The following is a 6,329-nucleotide window of genomic DNA, read 5'->3' on the forward strand; positions in this document are numbered from 1 at the left end:
TGCAAAGATGGATATATTCAGAGAAATTCACAACGAATTTACAGGCCAGCATGGAAATGTGGAGCCTGTCGGCTTTTTGTGTGAACTGCTTTGATAGTTATTTACAAAAGGGAAATGAATTACAGTATACCAGTTTTACAATAAATAAAAGTATTTGGTTTCAATTGAGCAGTCGCTCCCAATGCAATGAATGGGACCCCAATGAATCTGACTTTGCTTGGGCATTTTTTGTTATTTCCCTACATTTTCTAACTCTGGGCAGGAGTAGCCTTGTGATTTAAGAGAGACACTGCACATCAGAAAAAAACAGAAGCCTATTTAACAGGGGAAGAAGACTTTTGGGAAACTAGAGGACAGCTTTTTGCACACCACTAGTTATCCCTGGTACAAATATACAGGAGTGTAGTCTAGTCTTAGTGAACAAGTTTTAAATGAGGGACCCCTTACCATATACACTTAACCCCACGCTAGACATGGCACATGGGGGAGGAAAAACCCCAAACCCTAAAAGCAGTGAGCTTGAGTGAGGGGGTTGCAATTATCTACTCAGATTAAAGTCCACATTTCTAAAAGATGGAGTGTGGAGTGAATGAGCACCCTGGAATGTGGGAAACATCCCAGGCAGGGTCTGTGGTTACAAGCCATGTTGGAGCTCAGATGATACAAAGCACATTTTACAGCCCCTGCAGCAGCAGAACATCCTTTGTGTAGACAAGGGCTTCTGTGGGGTGGCCGTGAAGTGTCTTGAACCCAATCAGCTCACACCTATTCTCAATCTGCTCTCTTGCTTAGAGGCCTTTGGCTCCCCGTTCTCTAAAGTGTGGCTTTCTATAGAGCCTGGATTTTGCCATGGGGTGGAACGTTGCCAAGTACTGTACTGTTTCCAGATTCTGGTCTGGACCATTGCCTAATCCGTACTACACTGAAGCTCATTGTTCTGGGATCCCTGGAAGAATCTCATGCCCGTGCGCGCACACACATCCTCTAATGAGAATGTATGCAGCTAAGGTTTCAAGGCTGACCTTTAATTCTATTCTTTAAAAAACTGATGTATCTTGAAATCCACATATCACGTGGTCAAAACTGGGGAGGAAACTCTCATCACCCCATACCACGATTCTGGCTGATGCCGGGTGAACATATGTTGATGTGGCCACACAGCCATCATTTTCTGTTCTCTGTCTAGAAGAAGTGTCGGAGGGTGGGGGGGACAGATTTGCTCATAGGAGCTGTCCTGATCTGGCCACCAGTCCTGCAGACAGAGCCCAGAATCCTTAGCCAGTTGGACAAGGAGCAAAGTCTCATCTCTTTTGTCTTTTTGCCTTTTGTGCATTTTTCGAAACCCTGATTGGCTTCCAAGCCCAGCTTCCAGATTGGCCAGGAGCCCTACATAAACTTCCTGCCTCTGAACAGCCCACACCGGCTGAATGTTCTGCTGGTGACCTGTTTTGCCGGTTGCTGGGGAGGTGCCTTATTCAGCGACTCAGTACCTGATCCCAGGGACTGTGCTGTTCTTGCCTGATTCCTGTTCTGCTCTCTTCAAGGATTGCTGCCTTGCATACGGGCCTCATTTGCTCTGCTTCGGCATCCCATTATTCCATCCACGAGGGCCACACTCACTTTCATCACAGATGCACTGAGAAGGGGAAACATGCTAGAGGATTCCAATTCCCAATACCCTCATGCTTCAGTTTCTGCCTTCAGTTTCTGCCTGGGGAGGCCCATAGGGGAAGCAAGTAGGGGCATGGCAGGTAATCAATTTCCTATAAAAACTAAACACTGCCTTTTCTGTACTAGAAGCGGGACTTTGTGTGTGAGAGAAAGACAGTGTTCACCAGTATGGAGCAACAGCACTTTGCTTTTGGGGCTGCCCATGGCAGCCATTTTGTGCTGGCACCCACAACACCTGGATGTCACTTTTACATGAGTACCAGCCTCTTGTGATTTTTATTTATTTATCTATAGCAAAAAGGCACCGCTTAGAAGAGGCATATAACCAGATTTTTTCTTTTCTTTTCCTGATTAAGGACAGGGGCAAACAGGAGCATAGCTAATCCCAACCATCACAACTGTTTGTTCTGCAAGGCCAATATATTGCAAGACTGAAATTGAAAAGTGGAGTACAGTAGGAGAAAAGCTTCTCCTGCAAGTTCAAAAGTGACCACACCAGTTGACTGTACCCAAATGCTCGTCACAAAGCTCGACATTGCCACCTTCAGAGACTTCTTAAGTACTGTTGCTCTTGGAGCGAATCAGGAAAACTGACAGCTTTATTTCTTTCATCTAAGGATTTAACATGGCAAGCCTAAGTATGTTTATTGAGAAGCCAGTTCTGCTAAGTTCTGTGGGACTTATTCCTTAGAAAACAGGTTTATTTAGGATTGCAACCTTGGTGTTCAACTATCTTAGAGATGCTACTGTTCAGTTAGCACATTGTAGATACACTAGAACTCCTTTAGCTTTGCTTGACTGGTGGGGGTGTAAACTGATGAGTGTGTGGTATAAATTTAGGAATGGGTGAGAAATTCATTTCAATTTGCATTTCAATATTAACCCACCCAATTCACTCTGTCCAGCTCAATACAGTGGTACCTCGGGTTACATACGCTTCAGGTTACAGACTCCGCTAACCCAGAAATAGTAACCTCGGATTAAGAACTTTGCTTCAGGATGAGAACAGAAATCGTGCTCCGGCGGTGCAGTCGCAGCAGGAGGCCCCATTAGCTAAAGTGGTGCTTTAGGTTAAGAACAGTTCCAGGTTAAGAACGGACCTCCAGAACCAATTAAGTACTTAACCTGAGGTACCACTGTATATAAATCCAAAATGCAGCAAACCTTCAAAATTCACACCTCTCCGAATTTTGTTATGGAGTTCACCAACCAATAAATTTGCACAACAGTGCATACATTAGGGAAAGCTACGAAAAAGAAAAAAGTATAATGGGAAAAGGAATGTACAAAAATGCATTGTATTAAGGAAAATAGCTATGAAAATGCATGCTGATTTTCATGTGGTTTTTTAAAATTAGAAACTGATGCTGAAATGGGGTGAACTGAATTTAAGATTGGAAAAATGAGAAACTGGAACCAAAATCGGCACATTTTTCCATCCCTACCCTTATTGGCAGGAGATTGCTTATGGGATTGAGAAGTGCAAGAACTTGAGATGTCTGCAAATGCCTAATAATGTATATGCACTAATTTATGGCTGCTAACACAAACAAGCATCCCTGTTTGTTTCAATAACATTGATTTGATGTAATAAACAAAATAGGAAACATATAGAACTCAAGTAAACACAATATATGTGAGGCCCAGGCAAGGATAGGCACTGCTCATCATTTTTCTGCTTTCCCCACTTCCACAGGGTCCAAAGCACATTATGCCAGCAAGTGAACAAGTGCCACACTTCTGTATATCTACAAAATAATTAGTGAATATGGACAAAATCCTAGGGAGTCCACCAAAAGATTTCCATCAGGTGGGACAAATAACAAAACCTATGTCAGATTTGACTGCAGCATGTAAAAGGATCTTTTGTAAAAGCTTCTTGATATGTATAGTTTCAAAGGATACCAAACTGTACAAAATGAGTCTGATTTATCCTGATCTTCAGTTATTTTCTCGGGCACTGCTATCTTCCATGGAGAGTGAATCCTGTTTTCCAGTGATGAGCTTTGGTGAAAATAAAAAAATTCCTTCCAGTAGCACCTTAAAGACCAACTAAGTTAGTTCTTGGTATGAGCTTTCGTGTGCATGCACACTTCTTCAGATACTTCTTCTGCATGCACACGAAAGCTCATACCAAGAACTAACTTAGTTGGTCTTTAAGGTGCTACTGGAAGGAATTTTTTTATTTTGACTATGGCAGACCAACACGGCTACCTATCTGTAACTGGAGCTTTGGTGAGACAGGCAGCTAAAACAATAGATAAAGGTCAGTTATTTCATTTGAATACTTGCATTGCCCTCATCAAATATGTTTAAGAACATCAACTGTGGCACCAGTGACACATTTTCTTGTAATATGTTTAAAATTTCACAATTAACGATTTCCCAAAACCAAGCAACAAATTCACGCTCCCATAAAAGGTGGATCTATGTCTCCCATAAGTTTATGGGGAACCTGTGGCCCTTCAGAGACTTTAACTTCCATCAGTCCCAGCCAGCATGGTCTATAGTCAGGGATGATGGGATTTGTAGTACAGCAACATCTGGTGGACCACAGGCTCCTGCTTCCTGCCGTAGACCTACAACCCCTGCAGCTAACAGGACTAACACTCTGGAACATGTGGGATAACTGTGAGTGGCTTTCAAGAAATTTTCTTTAACATATACTGAGACTGTGTCCTAAACAATATTCCAGCTCTTAACCAATCTCTCTATCCTGATATCTGCCTCCCAGGTTATTTTAAGAGTAGGCGGGGGACACCTGGCAATGCTGCATAAATTGTAGACACTAATCCCTTAGAGGAGACTCTTGAGAGTCCCATGGACTGCAAGAAGATCAAACCTCTCCATTTTTAAGGAAATCAGCCCTGAGTGCTCCCTGGAAGGACAGATCCTGAAGCTGAGGCTCCAATACTTTGGCCACCTCATGAGAAGAGAAGACTCCCTGGAAAAGACCCTGATGTTGGGAAAGATGGAGGGCACAAGGAGAAGGGGACGACAGAGGACGAGATGGTTGGACGGTGTTCTCGAAGGTACCAGCATGAGTTTGACCAAACTGCGGGAGGCAGTGGAAGACAGGAGTGCCTGGCGTGCTCTGGTCCAGGGGGTCACGAAGAGTCGGACACGACTAAATAACTAAATAACAACAATCCCTTGGCACCTTTTCCTGTGTTGTAAACCACGATTTCAAAATTGGTTATGGTATGAAGTACTTTCAACAAATTCCTGGTTTATTAAGTTAAGCATCTGATTGTGCCGTAACCAATTTGTTCTGATTTCTGCTCAAGTTAGTTTAAGTTGGTCGTTAGTGATGGGTCTAGTTCCACGAAAGAAATTCAATATAGCACCATCTTCTTCCATGGCCTAAACTTTTCTTCCTTATCCCTATTGTAGATGGCAGGGTGATATACACTGGGAATCACTGGGGAGATACATAAATAGGGCTGATTTTTCCTGCCACCATTTCCAAATACAAAGTGTGCACTGTGAAAAAAGACGAGAGACTTGTTTGAGGGTACAGGGCTGTCCAAAAGGCAAGGCTGTCAGGGAACATAATCTCTGAGCGGTGCAATATTCCAGGGGTTCCAGGCATGCTTAACCAGGAGATTGGGGTGTCTTTATGATACAGTGGTGCCCCGCAAGACGAATGCCTCGCAAGACGGAAAACCCGCTAGACGAAAGGGTTTTCCGTTTTTGAGCTGCTTCGCAAGACGATTTTCCCTATGGGCTTGCTTTGCAAGACGAAAACGTCTTGCAAGTGTTCCGATTTTTTTTCGCTCCCCCCCCCCTTTTCTAAGCCGCTAAGCCGCTAATAGCCTTTTAGCCGCTATCCGCTAAGCCTTTAATAGCCGCTAAGCCTTTAATAGCCGCTAAACCGCTAATAGCGCTAATCGGGTTGCTTCGCAAGACGAAAAAACCGCTAGACGAAGAGGCTCGCGGAACGGATTAATTTCATCTTGCGAGGCACCACTGTATATGGTTTATTCACACACATATACAACCTGAGCTTACGATGGAGAGGTTTACAGCATTAACACTCAAAGAGGGTCTTGCTTCTCCCATAGAGGCAGTTCTGGATTTGAACAAAAATCACCCATGACCCTCTCTTTAGTTTGCTGACTCTTTAGCCCGCCCCACTGCCCCCCCACCACCACAGGTCACGTCAACAGGATATCAGAAGGGTAATATTGTCTGCTTCCCTCTAACAAACTGAAACCATCACAGTGGTGGACAATGTCCCCAAATATTAGCCCCTTACCATGTGATTTTCTTACTGTAAACAAAAAGTGTGGGAGGCAAAAATATCCCATAAATGATTATTATCCTCCTTCTCTTCCCACGAATCATCTGGTTTTGCAAAAAAAAAAAAAAAAGCCTCAAGGAAGCAGAGAAGTGTCTATCTTTTGATACAATGCACATGGTTTTAGGACATTTTGTTATTCCAAGACATAATGGGATTTGGCTTGTGGTAGCAAAATGTCCCCCCAAACTGCCCATGTCAGTTTCTGAAATATTTGGTAGGGGAATAAACGTCCCATTAGGTTATTCAAGAAAAATGTGATGTAGGGAACTTCATGGACAAAGGTATTTCCCCCCTCTTGCATAATACAAGGAGCTGAACGTTGGAAGATTCAGGATGGGTGGTGATGGCCACCAGC

This window comes from Podarcis bocagei (assembly GCF_964188305.1).
Source record: "Podarcis bocagei genome assembly, chromosome: 5".
Classification (NCBI taxonomy): Eukaryota; Metazoa; Chordata; class Lepidosauria; order Squamata; family Lacertidae; genus Podarcis; species Podarcis bocagei.